General features: G+C 48.1%; 1 protein-coding gene and 1 pseudogene across 1 annotated transcript in view; both read left to right on the plus strand.

Moving 5' to 3' along the window:
• The window catches only part of LOC141182781 (gastrula zinc finger protein XlCGF66.1-like), a 177,550-nt gene that overhangs the window by 150,628 nt on the left and 7,734 nt on the right, over window positions 1-19,188 (plus strand). The window lies entirely within an intron of this gene.
• LOC141182785 (uncharacterized) overlaps window positions 11,775-19,188 on the plus strand; it is a 61,722-nt pseudogene continuing 54,308 nt past the window's right edge.

Consider the following 19,188-nt stretch of genomic DNA (forward strand, 5'->3'; position numbering starts at 1 on the left):
GTAATGCCGCAGCAGGGCCGACTCAAGCACAATTAAAGGCGTGGCCATGTCTGAACACGGTGGCAGTGGGCGGCGGCGGCAATCAAACAGCGGAGCGTGGGGTACAGAATGGGGGAGACTGCTATGGGGTCCGCTGGCTCACGGGCCCCCTACGGCCACGGGCCCCATAGCAGTTATGTGGCCTGCCACCAATGGCGGTACGCCACTGTTGTACTCATATGTATACTCATATGTATACATATACATCCGTTTACACATACATATTCAGATACATAAAAATCTACACCCATATCCACACTTATATACAGATAACTAGATATACACACAGATACTCACAGACACAGAAGTATGCATACCTATATAAAAATATAGATACATATTTCTACTTAAAACCACCTAAACACCAGTGTTCCTGTGTGACCGTCAGACTAGAGACACTGCTGCGTTCTACAGATGACACATTATCAATACAGCGTCTGTAGTCTGACATGCTAATAATTCAAGTCGCAGTAGTGTTCTGTAATAATCCGCAGGGTCTATGGACGACGTTGATGCGTCTTGGGCGTGGTTACCGACGATGCGTCGTGGGCGGGTCTAACGACGTAGTTGCGGCCTAGCTTATTAGCAGCATTATGGCATCCAGGGTGAGAGCATCTCCTTGGGGTGATTCTGAGGTGCGCTACCTTGTGGAGCACCTGGATGCACTTGATTATGAGTGCCATGTGCACTCTGAGCATCCAGTGCTCCATAAGCGGGCGGTGCTGCACAGGATTGGTCGGGGCCTGGTCCAGAGATTTGGGGTGCAGCGCTCTGCTACCCAAATCAGAAAAAAGCTGGCAGACCTGAAATATAGGTCTGCCGACAGTATCGTCAGCATCCGGTCACAGACCCTGGCCCGTCGTGGTGAGTGGTTTTAAAATATGTTAGCACAATATATGGCACCACATTAGTTACAACTGCAATTACCTTAGGTATCTAATGTTATTTGTTTTCCAGCACCTGCAGCCCCAGAGCCCCCAAGGGAGTCACCTCCAGCCCTGGAGCCCCAGCAGCGCTCATCTACCGGCTCGCCAGCATCACTCCGTGATATAGGTGCAGCTTCATCTTACGGTAATGCTTTCACATGAAATACAGTCCATACAACTTGGAAAGTATAGGGCTGTCATGTACTATGAAGTGTTGTGTCTTTCTCTAGCCGGTGATGCCAGGGGATCCGGGTGGTCCATTAGCTCGTCATCATCCGAGCAACCCGAAAACCGTAAGTGTTAAATACCAAACGTGTACCTGATAGACTGTGTGCCCACGATGCGTTTTTTAAGGCGTTTCTGCAGCGTTTTTGCTGCTGTGGAAACGCATTAAAAGCGCATGGTAGAAGGCCTGCCATGTTCCCCAATGATAATCCGCATGTGCTGTGCACATGCTGCGGAAATTTCCCCTGCAGATTATCATAGCGGAAAAAAACGCAGCACTACCAATTATTTTGCAGAAGGGTTTTTTTTTGCGCCGCCATTGACTTGCATTATAATGCGCCAATTCCGCAATACTGCATCTGTACTTGCGTAATTAGCGCATTCTAATGTGTGGATGGTACCCGGGTGTGGTGCATCGTGGGCACATAGCCTTAATTTGATTAATGTACAGAATTATTGGACTTAAGTTTAACTATTACCTCCGTAGAAATCCCAACACTACAAGATCTCCTGGCGTCACAACGGAGACTGAGTGAAGAGATCCACCAGCACGGAGTGATGCTGGCAAGATTTGTGGCAGCCCATGAGCGTCACGGCAGCCAGTACATTTTTTTTTGTTATGTAGGTGATATTTTTTGGTTGGTTATATTTTTTATATTTTTATAAAAAAAAATTGAAGTTTATATCCACTATTGTCTACACTTTGTTGTGTATCTAATCCTATCCTGTGTGATACTGCCTGAAGAGTTGTGTATCTAATCCTATCCTGTGTGATACTGCCTGACGAGTTGTGTATCTAATCCTATCCTGTGTGATACTGCCTGACGAGCTGTGTATCTAATCCTATCCTGTGTGATACTGCCTGACGAGTTGTGTATCTAATCCTATCCTGTGTGATACTGCCTGAAGAGTTGTGTATCTAATCCTATCCTGTGTGATACTGCCTGACGAGCTGTGTATCTAATCCTATCCTGTGTGATACTGCCTGAAGAGTTGTGTATCTAATCCTATCCTGTGTGATACTGCCTGACAAGCAGTGCGGGTGCAGGAAAGCCCACTCCAAAGTCGACTTTCACACCCTCCTGCTTATTGATGTTATCAGCTGAAGTTGTGTGGGGGCAGGAAAGCTGTCTGAAGTCGGCTTTAATAGCCGTCTGCTAATTGATGTTATCAGCTGAAGTTGTGTGGGGGCAGGAAAGCCGTCTGAAGTCGGCTTTCATTGCCGCCTACTTATTGATGTTATCAGCTGAAGTTGTGTGGGGGCAGGAAAGCCGTCTGAAGTCGGCTTACACAGATGCCAGCTAATTCAAGAAGAAGAGAGAAGAGGAAAGAATAGGAACATAGTATGAAAACTAGAAGGAAGACCTAACATGTTGATCCAGAGGAAGGCAAAAAAAAAACCATGCTCCGTTTTGGGGAAAAAAATTCCTTCCTGACTCCACATACGGCAATCAGACTAGTTCCCTGGATCAACGCCCTATCAAGAATCTAGTATATACAACCTATAATCTGAGTCAGACTCATGGTGCATGGTATGGCAGATCATTGCCAAACCGTGCACCATGACTATGACCCCAAAGACTAAAAGAAGGGAAGTAGGAAGAGGAGGGGAAGAAGACCAGCTGTGAAGAAGACCAGAGGACACAGGGAGAAGACAGAAGACAGGTGATAAAGCCTGGAGCCGGAAGAGGAGAAGGGGAGGAGGTGATCACCAGCGGAGAGCAGGGATGGGAATAGAGGGTAGGGAATGGAGGGGAGGGAACAGGAGGGAACGGAGATTGGGAAGGGATCGGTGGGCAGGGGAGAGGGGTCCCACCCTCGGAAAGAGGTAAAGCAGAAAATAAGGCAACAAAAAAAATTTTTTATTTCAATCAGGGTGAGATCAGAGGGCAGGGGTAAAGTTAAAAAAGAGGACAATAATTTTTTTTTTTTATAAACAAACAAAAATGTGAACAATTTTAACAATTTAAATAAGTATTACATTAACAATATTTACAAAATGATAACAAAAATTGAAATGAAACATCACTACAGTTCTTCATATCGATTACCTGTATTTGTGTATCCATGCCTGGGGGAAACAAAAGAATTAGAACACATGGGATACTGGGGGGGGCAAGGCTTTGTGGATGCCGGATCCTCTGCACTGGTGTGCTGCGAAGTGGGTCCGGCTTATGGGTCCAAGAATGTTGTTGAAAATGGCCAGGGTCGATCAGAGTATGTACAGTAGAAGTTTCATTAAGTTCACCGGCTGCCGCTTTATTTTAAAGTCTCAAACATGACCCTTTCTGCGTGCGCCCTCTGTCGGTCATCCAGCCTCTGTAGTCTCTCGCCAGCAAATGTTGCAAAGTTGTCCCGCTTGGCCTGGGTCTGCAGCAGTAGAATCTTGTTCGCCAGAGATATTAGATCTGGCGATGGCGGCAAGCTGGCCTTTCTTTTCCTTGATTTTCTTTGTCGCCGAGGCACAAGGTCTTCACTTGTAGAGGCCATAGGGTCTTCATTCGCCGATGCCATAGGTTCCTCATTTCTTGACAGCACACTCGCCTCCTCCATACCACGTTCCGTAGCCGAGATGTCGTCATCTTGCCGATGGTGCTGTGGGAACACAAAATTAAAGTTAAGATTTGGTTACAACATCCATCAGGTATGTTATGACCAGCATGGGTACACGTGCACTAGAAAACAAATATGAGGGGCGGCTAAACTATGGCATGTACATTGAAAGTATAAATGCTATTTATAGGGAAGCAAAGAAGGTACTTACATCTTCAACAGGGGAGTCAGTCCGGATGTCGGGGTCTTCTTCCGGGGTCGGCCGCATCGTACACGCCATTCGCCGAGGTAGCTCCTGGTCACGGGTGAAGGCAAGCAAGTCATAATACCATAATGTCGGCACATAAACCTCATTTGTGCCGGTACCTGACTTCTTTGACTTCTCCACCCGGTTGAATTCTTTCTTATATACGGTGCGTAGACCCTGGATCTTTCTCTTCACCAGCTCTTCATCCACCTTCTCGTTGGGGCCATGCCTTTTAAAGAGGGCAATCAATTGCTGGTATGCCTCCCTCTTTTTCTCTCTATTGCACTAGTCTGTTGATTTTATTTGCCAAAGGCACGGCAGGGAGCGGTAGAGGTCAATCATTTCCCTCACAAACTCTTCACTTTTGAAAGCCATCTGAAAAGGATAGCATACAGTGAGCATACATGAAACATTTTAAAACATAGTAAAAAGTACTGCACACCATTTATTGACTCCCTTAAAAATGGCCTCCAATGTATAAGCAAATGTATACTTGTATGGTGTGGCAAAAATCCACTAAAATAACTTACCACGTAAACAAAGCAATACAGCTGCCTGAAGAACCCAAAAGTCGATGTTGAGTCACAGCTGAAGAAAATCCACAAATGAATGGAATCACAGCAGTAGAACGCAACTAGGATCCAAAAATCAGGACGCTGACAAGGCTTCAACAAATCCCAGATGGATGAATCTTGCCCGGAGAACACTGCTACGATCCGAAAGCAGAGCGCAGATAGGAACAAAGGAACGGAATTGCCGCAACGTCGCCTTTTTTTAAACCTGCCGCCAATCAGAACGCAGTAGCGTCCACCAATCGGAGATGAGTGGGCGCGGAAAGGTAATTTTATGCACGCCTTTCTGACACAGTGCAGTCCTTCAAAGTGTGGATCGTTGAGTGTGGATCGTTGAAATAGCTGCTGTGTGAAAGCGTCCCAGCGACCAACGAGATCGTTAGTTAGATCGCTGGGGCGGCCGAAATCGTTGGCAAATTCTACATGTTTGACGGCTCCCCAACGATCTCTCCAGCGATCTCAAAACCGTGACGTAGTAACGATCTCGCTAGCGATCTCGTTATGTGTGACAGGGCCTTTAGCATGTCTCTGCTCAGCCAGGCTTGTGCGGCACATAAGCTGGGGTAGTGTTCAGTGTCCTGGCTTGGTCTGAAGACAAACATACACAGGAGGCCGTCTACCTCCAAACACACAGACCATGTGCCAAACAACAGCCTTCATTTTATAGGCTGTTAACCACACCCAGAGCAGAGGTGAGGTATGTGGGTAGCTGGACCCACCCACCTTACATATCTACCCCCTCTGCCTAAAGCCGTGTGGCTTGGCATCTTCTACTGCCAGACTGGATTCTCGAGAGGGCATGGGCATTACCATGTAGCTTCCATGTTCTATGTTCTACATGGAAGTAGAAGTCCTGTAGGGCTAAAAACCAGAGGTTAAGCCCTCATCCATCCGAGTGGGGTATAGTCGGATACTAATCTAAATTTTTGACCTAACAGATAGTACCGTAAAGTATCCACTGCCCAATTTATGGCCAAGCATTCCTTCTCTATGACCGAATAATTTTTCTCGCAGGAGGATCGCTTTCTACTCAGAGGACAGGGTACTCCTCCCCGTGTATCTCCTGGGAAAGGACTGCTCCTAAACCGACATCTGAGGCATCTGTCTGAAGTATAAACTCTTTCTTGAAGTCCGGGGTAACCAGGACCGGTTGCCTACACAGAGCCAGTTTCATCTCTTGAAAAGCCGTCTCCACCTCTGCAGTCCACTTGGCCATGGCTGATTTTGTCCCTTTAAGGAGGTCAGTCTGGGGTGCGGCCATCATGGTGAAGTTTGGGATGAATTTCCTGTAGTACCCCACGATTCCCAGGAAGGCTCTGACTTGCTTTTTCGACAGCGGTCTATGCCAATTTTGGATTGCTTCTACTTTAGTAATTTGGGGTTTTATGTCGCCTCTACCCACTACATATCCGAGGTACTTGGCTTCTTCTTTCCCCATGCCACATTTCTTCTGGATTATTGAAAGCCCCACCTTCCTCAGAGCATCAAACACAGTCTGGATTTTTTCCAGACGACTCTCCCAGTCTGGACTGAAGATAATAATATCGTCCAGGTATGTTGCGCCATATTTCTTATGGGATGCGATCCATGGCTCTCTGGAAGGTTACAGGGGCCCCCTGCAGTCCAAACGGCATCTGGACATACTGGAAGCATCCGTCAAGCGTAGGAACCGCAGTCTTCTCTTTGGCTACCTGTGCCATGGGGATCTGCGAATATTGGTCTGGTAGAGCACCCATCCTTGGTGCCCCTGTGTTTCCCTTCTAATATTGTTCTTCTACCAGCTGAAGTTACATTATCGCCATCTGGATATTTTTTAAAAAAAAATTCTAAATAAAAGACATTTGTTTTTACCATTGGAGTCTATGGAGCTGGATCATCGTCATTTCTATTACCTGTCTACTGAGTGCAAGCAGCAGCGCTGATCACAGATCCCGGAGACACCCAGCTGGTTCATGGAGGTGAGCTGTTTTTTTTCCTTTCCTTTTCCATCTGCCAATATCCCTTTGTCAGATCCAAGGTGGTTATGTGCCTTGCTGGCACAAGTCTCTCGATCAGCTGATCAACGCGTGGCATGGGATATGCGTCAAATTTGGAGACCTCATTCAACTTCCGATAGTCGTTTCAGAATCTCCACTCACCATCGGGATTTGGGACCAAGACGATCGGGCTCGACCAACCGCTCTTGGATTCTTCAATGACACCGAGCTTCAGTATACAAGCTACCTCTTTGAAGATCAACTCTCGTCGGGCCTCAGGTATCTGATAGGGCTTCAAGTTTTACCCGCACATGAGGCTCCGTCAGAAACTCGTGTTCTATGACACTTTTGCATCACGGCAATTCCGAGAACAGATCCCTGTTCTTCTGTATCAACTCCCGACACTGCTGTTTCTGGGCCTTCGTTAGCGTTTCCGCTATTGCGACTCTTCCAACGTCACCTTCTGGCTTGCCCAGCAAGCATGGAGCTTCCACAGCCTCTCTGTCTTGCCACGGCTTGATGAGGTTGACGTGGTATATCTGGTACGCCTTACGTTGTCCCGGTTGATGAACCTTGTAGTTCGCTTCACCCACTTTTTCCACCACCTCATACGGCCCTTGCCACTTTTCCAAGAACTTACTTTCCACCGTAGGAATTAGCACGAGGACTCTGTCTCCCGGATTAAATTGCCTCACTCTGCCTAACTGGTTGTAGACTCTGGCATGAGCTTCTTGTGCCTGGAGGAGATGTTCTTTTACAATGGGCATCACCTTCGCAATCCTCTCCTGCATCAGAGCAACGTGCTCGATGACTCTCTTGTGGGGCGTGACCTCTGCTTCCCAGGTTTCCTTTGTGACATCCAGGTAACCCCGCGAATGTAGGCCATACCGGAGTTTGAATGGCGGGAACCCCGTAGAGGCCTGTGAAACCTCTCGGTTAGAGAACAACCGATACGGTAGGAGACAGTCCCAGTCTGTACCATCCCTTTCTATGGCCTTCCTCAGCATACTCTTTAGATTCTTGTTAAACCTTTCGACTAGGCCATCTGTCTGAGGATGGTATACTTAAGTCCTCAGTTGGGAGATTTGAAGGGCTTTGCATAACTCCCTCATCACCTTACTCATAGAGGGAGTTCCCTGGTCGTTGTGTATCTCCCTTTTGGTAAGCCTGTTCGTGAAAAAACGTGGACCAACTCACGGGCTAGACTCTTTGCGGAGGAGTTTCTCAGTGGAATCGCTTCAGGATAGCGTGTGGCATAGACCAGGATAGCCAATATATATTGATGCCCACGAGCAGATTCAACCAGGAGACCGACCAAGTCCATAGCAATTCTTTCAAACGGCACTTCAATAATTGGCAATGGCACGAGGGGACTTCGAAAGTGAGAGGTGGGGGCGGTTAACTGGTACATAGGGCAAGACCTGCAATACTTAAATATTTCCCGGTGACATCCAGGCCAATAGAACCTTTGCATGATCTGTTCCTTCATTTTTTCCACTCCCAGATGTCCCCCCAAGACATGTGAATGGGCCATGTCCAACACCTTCTGTCTAAACGGGCCCGGCACTATTAACTGCTCCGCACGCTCCTCCCTCACTTTCTTGACCCAGTACAACAACTCCCCACTCATCATAAAATGGGGAAACCTTGTGTTACCCTCAGCTCCTGTGCAACCCCATTTATAACAGTGACATTATTAAAGGCTTCCTTCAGAGCTAGGTCCCTATGTTTGGCAGACCCAAAATTCTCGCTGGTCACCCCTAACTCTTGAATGGCAGACACAGGGGGCACCACCTCTTCATCCCCCACAAGGACACAAATGGAAACATGTCTGACTCTGGGTGTGGTGACACCTCATTAGGGTTAACTGTTTTCTTATCTGAGCCAGCAAACCCAGAACCCTTCCCCCACAGATCCCAAAACAAACAAAAGTCCCAGCCTATAATAATAGGGTGCAACAAGTCCAGAATGATGCCGACCTCGTGAGACTCAGTACCGTGGGCCGTTTCAATGTCCACTCTGGCCATGGGTTGTCCTTAGCATCACCATGAATGCACCGAACGCCGACTTTTTCCCTCCCCGAGTCTAGTATTGCTGTTACCTCCCATTCGTTCACCTTCACGGGACATGCTTGTGGCCCCTCGCTGGGTGGACAGTTCACACTGCTGGCCGGATAAGCTTAATATGAACAACGGTGTCCTATACTGCAGTCCACCGGCTCAAGGGTCAGGGGACAACAGGCGGCTATATGGCCTGGGCCGTGACACCTCCAGCAAACATCATCACACGTATGGACCTTGGGCACCACCTCCCTCGTCCCTTTGGACCTTGTCACCCTGGGCAACCCAAGGCTGTATGGGCCTCGGCAGGGAGTGCACAAACAGGTCCATCACCATCCACTCTACCACTATGCGCAGGCATTGAGAACTCCAGCTGCAGCCACTTCTGGACCAGGTGCAACAGGTCAAACATTTGGGAGCGAGGTGGTTTGGTTTGTTCCGGTGATATGAACCAGCTGTTCCCTGATAATCATTGTCACCCCCAAGCGTGCGAGAATCTCAGTTTTTAGCTTGCCATACTCTTTGGCATCCTGCAAAGCTAAATCATAGTACACCTTTTGGGCGTACTTTGCAAAGCTAAATAGGACGTACTATGCAAAGCTAAATAGGGTGTCCTGCAAAGCAAAATCATAGTACGCCTACTAGGCATACTTCTGGGGCTCTCCCGTCAAGTATGGCGTCAGTACCTCTGTCCACTGCTCTTGCGGAAATTCCTCCCTCTCGGCGACCCTTTGAAACACCGTCAGGACGGCCTCAACGTCATCCCCCGGGGTCATTTTCTGCAAAGCCCATCATACCGCCTCCCGGACATGGGAGTCATCAGTCGGACCTGGGGTTGGAGCGCTCATCATGCCCTGGATGGCGGTTGCGAGAAGCTGCATCTGCTGCCATTGTTCCTACTAGTGCTGCTGGATCTGCTGTAACAACAGCCTGTTGGCGATGCTTGCTGGCTTGCGACAGACTTCACCCAGGGCATGCAGTCCATCCTGTAGCAGTCAAACGTCTCTGCTGGGAACACTGCTCGCACGTCTAACACCAATTGTAGAGGTTTTACTCACTTGGGTGCGACGGGAGGAAAACAGGAGGCATGTTCCTTTTAAAAGTTCATGTGGGTTTATTGCTTCATAAACCCAGAAGCCAAACAGAAAAGAAAATAGCCTTTAGATCAGGCAAACAAAGTAAATGTCCTTAGCAGGTCTCTGCTCAGTCAGGCCTGTGTGGCACACAAGCTGGGGTAGCGTCTAGTATCCTGGCTTGGTCTGAAGACAAACATACACAGGAGGCTGTCTACCTCCAAACACACAGACCATGTGCCAAACAACAGCCTCTATTTTATAGGCTGTTAACCACACCCAGAGGTGAGGTATGTGGGTAGCTGGACCCGCCCATTCTCTCCTAGCTACCCGTAAACCGGCTCCCAGGTGCACCAAACGATCCTCTTAGTGCTTATCTGCCCTAGAGAAACACTCCGGGTTACATCACAGAGACCAGCCATCTCTGTGACACATACCTCCCATCGACTACGCAACCATTAGCCACCTTACAATACTTTGATACATATCTGGTTTTATGATTACCCCACGGCTGATGAAAGGGAATCTGTCACCCCCTGGGACTTATCTGACCTCTAATATTGGCATACAAGTGATAGAAATGTGAATCTATACATACCTGTATGCCTCATATTAGAGGTCTGTTTGCTGTGAAATGGCTTTTTATTCAGTGAAGATTCTGATGCTTGCTGGCCGTGGGGTAGACGGTGGAGTGGATTCCCTTTAATAAATACTCGCTTAGCCCCATTCTTCATGCAGATACTAATAAATCCAGGACCTATGAGATTTTTACCATATGATAGTTGGATAGTTAGGGGTGTATCATCCATATCAGCAGCCCACAGGGCCACTATGGTGCCCATGAAAAAACACAGAATTTGAGCTTGGTTTAAGTTGGTATCCATGCCGCACATAAATGCATGTTTACTATGGCCATAAATCAGAAAAAAACTATAAGAAGAAAAATGATCATAAACCCTGCTGTAAATAAATAAAAATCAAAAGTGCATTTAAATAAAATAGGGTTCTTAGCAACACTGTTTTTGATCAAAAATAGCATGAAAGCTATCCCACCATGGCAAGATGAACCCATTCTGGATAGTCCTACTCTGTATAATATTAAAAACCTTACCATGTATCAAAGCCTCAAACTTCTGTGTGTGAATCAGACATGAGATCTAACATGATAGATTACAGTCCGGGGAAGACGGGAAACATTCATATAGATGGCCGGTGGAGATGTAGTCAGTGAAGAAATCTGGCTAAATATGTTTCTAGAGCCGTAGTAGAAGATGAAGATGTCGTCCTCATCATGAAGTAGTTATTTCTCATGTCACGTGTAATGAATATCTCCTGCAGTATTGCTAATGCTGATTACAGTGTTGGTAAATGAGACGAGAATTAGCTTTATGGAAGATGAGTCTTTGAGAAACGTGTTCAGCTGCAGACTCCAAGGAAGAAACTGCCTGTTGTCTGTGGCCTAAAATATATAGGTTTTATTACTAGATGTAAAGAAGAAAACTAAAATACTGTAAAATAATAAATCTCCTCATATGTTTCCCTTATTATCTCCAGTAATTGTATTATTACACAGGATTTTTATGATGCTACATAGGCTCATCATCTTCTCATTCAGGTCCCTACAATATCAGATCCTCTCAGTGAATATCTTCTATTTAAGAGAATTTTCCTTATGGACCCGTCAAAGATGGATATGGATAGAGACAAGATGGCGGAGAGGATATTACACCTCACCCTAGAGACCCTCTTCCGTCTTACTGGAGAGGTGAGAGATTCTGATGACGTCACATTACACCATTCTTATCTATGGGAATAACAGATGGACAGAACTGGAGAGGTGAGGACTCTGGAAATGTCTGGAGGGAGATTTATTTACATGTCTTTCCATAACCAGGATTACATATTAGTGAAGAAGACCTCTAGTGAGCGCTGTCAGGTCCATGTGTCTGAGGGATGGGAAAGACCCCTGAGCCCAATCACGAGGCCTCCATCTCACCCTTTCATACATGATGACATCAATTTCGAGAAGATCCTAGAACTCACCTACAAGATGATTGAGCTGCTGACTGGAGAGGTGGGAATGCTGGGACATTATACAGTAACGCTATGAAGGGATCCGGGGGATGACGGTATCATTGCATGTGTCAGGTTCCTATAAGGTGTCAGGATGTCGCCATCTATTTCTCCATAGAGGAGTGGGAGTATTTAGAAGGACACAAAGATCTGTATAAGGACGTCATGATGGAGGTTCCCCAGCCCCTCACATCACTAGGTAATAGACAGGGCTAAATACACACGGCCTATAATTATCTGTATGTCAAGAATGAATTCAGTCCCTGTATGTGTTTCTTCCAGATCTATCCAGCATGAGGACAACACCAGACAGATGTCCCAATCCTTTTCTTCCACATGACTGTAAACAAGAAAACCCCAATGTTCGTCAGGATCATCAGGTAGATGGAGAGAAGGTGTCATGCGATCTCCCCTATGATGTGTAGACGGCTGTGAAGGTCTTGTGTTCAGTCTTGTTTTATCCACCAGTATTATATGGTTTATACTTGTGTAATGAGAACGGTGGAGATGGCAGGATTAGAGCTGATCATAGATGGGACTTCTCCATCTGTCTGTGACTTTTACAATATTTGTTTCAGGGTGAAGATCTGACCCATATTAATACTATAGAGACATATGTGAGGGGTGATGAGCGGTGTAAAGAGGAGATTCCTACATATGACTACCCAGGTGAGTAGTGACCACTAAATGCAGAGAAGTCACAGATTTTTCTCAGTCACTGGCTGTGGCTGCTTTATCGGTGGTGTAGTCCAGCTATATCACAATCGTGTGATCACCATTTTGCCTCTAGACCACAACATTCTCTTCCACCCAAAACTGTTCCAATGATTTTGGGCATTTTAAAAGCCTTTTCCATAGAACTTACAACCTGGAGGATCCACCTACTCCCTGTGATTAGGAGACGTTACCTGCCCCGATCTGTAAACCACAAAGCCAGAAAATCACTTGAAGAAAAATATTATGATGGGACTGTAAGTGAAAGCGGAGGGTAATGATGCTGTTGGCTTCCTAGATCCCTGATATCTTATTGGATGAATCTACCTTCTCTCCCTTCTGTGCTGCTGAATGTTCTCATATGGTCCCTACAAGACCAGGTCCAGTCTTTCTGGCCAAATTTCACACTTCTGATCTACAACATTAAATGTGCAGTGAGGCCAAGTGTGAATTTCTGTACAATAACAGCAGAGTTTCCCTTTATACTGACTTTTCCGTTTGTTTTAAAACCAACTAACTTCAAACAGGATTGTGATAAACTATACCTAAAATATTACACCTGTGCCATGATATATCTCTAAGCTAAATTTAAGACACCTCAGCTCTGCACTATTATAAAAAGTTCTCTTTGAACGTCTAATATTTCTTCTTGAAACTCATCTGACAGAAAATATTGTCCCTTACGATAGTTTAGATTGCCAAGAGCCACCGATCCCCATACTCTAATTACCCCAGAGAGGTTTCACCACTAGTTACTCACTACTTACTGATAGAGACTGTTGAGTTTGGTCATTTCAGTAGATGTTATTGTCTATACTCACAGTTTTGACTATAGTAGTTAGTACCCAAAATACTCTGATTTAACCCCTTCCTGCAGCCAGTTTTGTGTTCCTATCTGGGCCCAGTTTTCAAATCTGACGTGTGTCACATTATATGGTGAAAACTTTGGAATTCTTCTGTTCGTTGTCACCTGGCAGCTCAAAAGATGGCTACCACAAACAGGCTTGGCGCTATCTACTCCATTTTCCAGATCCCAGGGTTTGCCTTGCTCATCATCCTTTAACCCCTCTACATAGATTTGGACTTAGACTGAGATCCCCTAAGCTTGGGCCACCGTGTTATCTAATGTTCTGTGGTGTGAGATGGCAAGAACAATAGTCAGATAGCCGGATCAGAACATGGAGGTCAGAGAAAATACAAAATCACACAAAAGCAGTCAGTAAACGGGCCGAGGTCACAACAGGAAGCAAATACACAAGCCGGGAGCTGAGCACAGAGGCCTGAACCAGAGGAGAACAAGGCTGTATCTGGCAGCTTCCAGCAATATGCTTCCAGCTTTAGTAGGGTGCGGTGCTTTCCAGTTGGCTGAAGCAGGGAGCAGATTACTCCAGCTGGACAGCACACACACCCATACTGCCAGACTGGATGGTACTACTGGTCCCAGGCATCTTAATCTTAGTGGCTGGACAGAGACTGCGCCGCCCAGAGCTTCTGGTTCCGACGTCTCCTCCATCACCAGCGCCGCCTACCGGATGAATAAGGCGGCTCCTGGTGACAGAAGCAGACGTCCCAGGAGCAGATCCCAGAGGAGATGGGACACACCATTTACAGAAGCCCTGTTATTACAAAATGGTAGAAAACCAGAACAGTAGAAATCCCCATAAAGTGACTCCATTTTGGAAATTATAACCCTCAGTGAAATAATCTATAGGAGTAGTGACTATTTTGACTCCACAGGCACTTTCCGGAAATTAGCACGCAGGATGATGGAGAGTGAAAATTACAAATATATATAATTTCATTACCCAACACATAGTGCCCAGATTGTGCTCCAGGAGACACACGCCATCAATTAAGTGGGTTCTTCTCACTATAGTAATGTCAAATACATGGATGCTAAATGTGGTTTGGGCGCACTGCAAGGCTCAGAAGAGGGGGGGAGATTTGACTTTGGGAGAGCGGATATTGCTGGATTGGTTTATGAAAGCCATGTTGCTTTTCAAAAGCCTTTGAGCCACTAATAATGTGGAAACCTCTGGTTTTCCATTGACAGGTGATGGACCCGAGTGGGGATTTGTTTTTTGTGAGATGAGTAGAAGTTTTTATTGGTATTATTTCACCTACATAACATTGTTTGGTGGCTTTTTATTCCATATTTGGGAGGCAGAATTAACAAACAGTTGAACACTGCGATCCACTGGTTCATCCTATGAGGTTTTCTATTAGACTGTGAACTGTTATTGTCTTGGTGAATAATGACGGCTAACATAGGGCAAAATAAAAAAAAAACACAGAAAAAGATACAGCCTTACTAACACCAAATCATATAACAAATGCACTAGCAGGATGCCCCAGACCCCCATGATAAAGATGGGGGCAGCGCAGGTGCAAAATACTTATGGAGCAACCACTCACAATCATACCAATTCATGAAGGGGGTGGTTGCCTAGTATTAAAGATGCACACAGATGAAGCTTGCATAGGACGCCAGTCACACAGGTAGTTTTGATGCACAGTGTCTGACTTAGGATACTGATGATGTCAATGCTGGGTAGGAAGGCTGCCCAGCACTATATAAGTGCACCCCACATGTATAGACTGTAACGGGTCTGGGAGGCGGAACCTCTGGGCTACTATACAAGGGGGTGGTCCTTGTAAGGGAGCGGGTGGCAACCAGGCAGGCAGTCACAGCAGGTGACCGGGACAGTCTCTAGAAGAACGGGTAGGAGGTCACGGCAAGTGACCGGGGCAGTCTCTGGATGAACGGGCAGATGGTCACGGCAAGTGACCGGGGCAGTCTCTGGGTGAACGGGCAGATGGTCACGGCAAGTGACCGGGGCAGTCTCTGGGTGAACGGGCAGATGGTCACGGCAAGTGACCGGGGCAGTCTCTGGGAAAAGGGTTGGTACGACCTGTGGCGGCTGATGGTAGACGTGAGCTCCCAGGTGAGCAGGCGAGAGTCTCTGGATAAACGGGTGGTCACAGCATGTGACGGCGGAGCCTCCAGGAAGATCAACAGACAGGCGGCAGATGAGCGCTCCCAGGTGAGCGGGCAGAAGTCTCTGGACAGGCGGGTGGTCACAGCACGTGACGGCAGAGCCTCCAGGTAGGCTAGCAGACAGGCAGCAGATGAGCGCTCCCAGGTGAGCGGGCAGGAGTCACTGGACAGGCAGGTGGTCACAGCACGTGACGGCAGAGCCTCCAGGTAGGCTAGCAGGCAGGTAGCAGATGTGCGCTCCCAGGTGAGCGGGCAAGCTGGTCCTTAGACAGACTGACAGGAGTAGTAAAGCAGACCGTCGGACCTCAGGCTAGCAGGCAGGTAGCAGAATATCAGGCAGGAATAAGACAGCAGGCTGGCAGGAATCTGGCAGGTATCTGGCAGGTAACTGGCAACGGGACCTGAGGGCTGAAGCAGAGTAGTGAACAGTGCAACAACATTGCTCGGGCACCTCCATTTTGGAGGAGGTGCCTTATATATGGTGAAGTCCTCCGGCCATTGGCCGGGGACTCCTTAGGACGGCGCGCGCGGCCCCTTTAAGAGGGAGGGAGCGCGTGCGCGCGCGCCCTAAGCACAGTGGCCGGGAAGGAGCGCGCGCTGCCAGCAGAGCGGGAGGAGGACGCCGGGCTCGGAGCAGAGAGGTGAGGGGAACAGCGTCCCTGCCTAGCAGAAGGCAGGGACGCCGACGCTACAGTACCCCCCCCTTTAGGCCCCCCCTTTTTTAGGCCAGACAGAAATTTAGCAAGGATGAGAGGGGCATGGATGTTCTCCCGGGGCTCCCACGTTCTCTCTTCAGGACCAAACCCCTTCCAATCTACTAGAAAAAAGGTCTTCCCTCTTACCCTTTTGGTGGCCAGAATGTTCTCTACCTCAAATTCGTTTTCAGCGGAAACCGGAGCAGGAGGCGTGCCTGTAGACTTGGAAAAAGAGTTAAGTACCACAGGTTTGAGGAGAGATACATGGAAGGAGTTAGGGATCCGCAAGTTGGCCCGGAGTTTCAATTTATAGGCCACCGGGTTGATCTGACTGATGACCTCCAGAGGACCGATGAACCGAGGCCCTAACTTATAGGAAGGAATCTTGAGCCGGACATACTTGGACGAGAGCCAGACCTTATCCCCTGGACGGAATTGAGGAGGATCCAGACGTTTTTTGTCAGCATGTCTTTTCATACGCTCGGATGACAGAAGGAGTGCGGACCGGGTACTCTCCCATGTGGAGGAAAATTTGTTAACAAGAGATTCCGCAGCCGGATTGTCCACCGAGGTGGAGACGGGAAACGGGATCCGAGGATGCTGACCGAAAACTACAAAAAACGGGGATTTGGAGGAAGATTCGCTCTTGTGATTGTTGTACGAGAATTCGGCCCATGGCAGGAGATCCACCCAGTCAGAATGGTGGGCATTAACGAAGTGCCGGAGGTAACTGGTCAGGATCTGATTGATCCGCTCCACTTGACCATTAGACTGTGGATGGTAAGCGGAGGAGAAGTCCAGGGTGACGTCTAGCAATTTACAAGTGGCTCTCCAGAAATGAGAAGTGAACTGTACCCCACGATCCGACACGATGTGACGGGGCAGGCCATGAAGACGGAAGATGTGGCGGATAAAGTCTTTAGCCAGCTCGGGTGCAGACGGGAGGCCTGGCAGGGGAATGAAGTGAGCCATCTTGGAAAAGCGGTCAGCGACCACCCAAATGACCGTACAACCGGCAGAGACGGGAAGATCAGTTATGAAGTCCATCGCTATATGCTGCCAGGGGGCAGCAGGTACTGGCAGAGGAAGAAGGCGACAGGCTGGCAGGTGTCTCGGAACTTTGTTGCGGGCACAGGACACACAGGCAGAAACAAAGTCTATTACATACTTGCGCAGGTTAGGCCACCAGTAGTGCCGGGAAATAAGCTGGAGGGTCTTTTTCTGACCGGCGTGGCCAGCTAGTTTAGACGAATGACCCCAGTGTAGGATCTTCTCCCGATCAGGTACCGATACGAACGTCTTACCGGGAGGGAGACGATTTAGACTCACGGGAGCCACCTGCAATACTCTGGCGGGATCGATGATATGTTTAGGTTCTTCCTCGAGATCAGATACCAGAAAGGATCGGGACAAGGCGTCTGCTTTGATGTTCTTGTCAGCCGGGCGAAAATGTAGAACAAAATCAAAGCGAGCAAAAAACAAGGACCACCGGGCTTGGCGTGGATTAAGTCTCTGGGCATGCTGGAGATAAGCCAAGTTCTTGTGGTCAGTGTAAATTATTACCGGATGAAGAGCCCCCTCGGGTAGGTAACGCCACTCCTCCAATGCCAGCTTGATGGCCAATAACTCTCGGTCTCCTATGGAATAATTGCGCTCTGAGGAGGAGAAGAGTTTAGAGAAGAAGCCGCAAGTTACCATCCTCCCGGAAGAAGATTTTTGAGTAAGTACAGCTCCGGCTCCAGAGGAGGAGGCGTCAACCTCCAGAAAGAACTGCTTGTTGCCGTCCGGACGATGCAGCACCGGGGCGGAAGAGAAGGCCTGTTTTTAAGGAAAGGAAGGCCTCCTCTGCTTCGGGCGGCCACTCTTTGGGATTAGTATCCTTACGGGTGAGCGCGGAAATTGGGGCAGTCCGGGAAGAGAAGTGCGGTATGAAGAGGCGGTAGTAGTTGGCGAAGCCCAGGAACCGCTGAATGGTCTTCAACCCCTCCGGTCGGGGCCATTTCTCGATGGCAGACAGTTTCTCTGGATCCATTCGTAGGCCGGTCTGAGAAATAATGTAGCCCAAAAACGGAAGCGAGGTCTGCTCAAAGAGGCACTTCTCATATTTAGCGAAGAGGTGGTTCTGCCTGAGCCTGAGCAGGACCTGACGAACGTCCCTCTGGTGAGTCTGGAGATCCGGAGAGAAGACCAAGATGTCGTCCAGGTACACCACAACGCAGGAGTAGAGAAGGTCCCAGAAGATGTCATTGACCAACTCTTGAAAGACGGCAGGAGCGTTACAGAGACCAAAGGGCATTACCAGATATTCATAGTGGCCGTCCCGGGTGTTGAATGCAGTCTTCCATTCATCCCCTTGACAGATACGGACCAGGTTGTACGCCCCACGGAGGTCCAGTTTGGTGAAGACTCTAGCCCCCCTCAGGCGATCAAATAATTCTGGAATGAGCGGAAGGGGGTACTTATTCTTCACCGTGATCTGGTTAAGGCCTCTATAGTCTATACAGGGACGGAGAGAGCCGTCCTTCTTTTTTACGAAGAAGAAGCCTGCTCCCGCCGGGGAGGTAGATTTCCGGATGAATCCCCTGGCCAAATTCTCCTCAATATATTCGGACATCGACCGGGTCTCAGCAGCGGACAATGGGTAAATACGCCCACGGGGAGGAGTAGTACCGGGTAACAGGTCGATAGGACAGTCGTATGGTCTATGAGGGGGTAATGTCTCTGCCTCCTTTTTATTAAAGACATCAGCAAATGACCAATAGGGAATCGGAAGTCCAGGTAGATTAGTTGGGGTAGGAGAAGGAAGGACGGGATGAACAGGAACCAAACAAGTCTTATGACAGTCCTGTCCCCAGCGAAGGACTTCTCCGGTCTGCCAGTCAAGCACGGGTGCATGTCTCTGGAGCCAAGGTAGACCTAGTAAGAGGGCGTGAGAGAGTCCAGGCAGAACATGAAAAGAGATGCTCTCAGAATGCAGCATTCCCACCTGCAGAGTTACGGATTCGGTGATGAGTTGGATGGGACGTGGTAAGAGGCC

The sequence above is a fragment of the Phyllobates terribilis genome, unplaced genomic scaffold (assembly GCF_046119375.1).
Source record: "Phyllobates terribilis strain yellow unplaced genomic scaffold, ASM4611937v1 Scaffold_36__1_contigs__length_13169755, whole genome shotgun sequence".
Classification (NCBI taxonomy): domain Eukaryota; kingdom Metazoa; phylum Chordata; class Amphibia; order Anura; family Dendrobatidae; genus Phyllobates; species Phyllobates terribilis.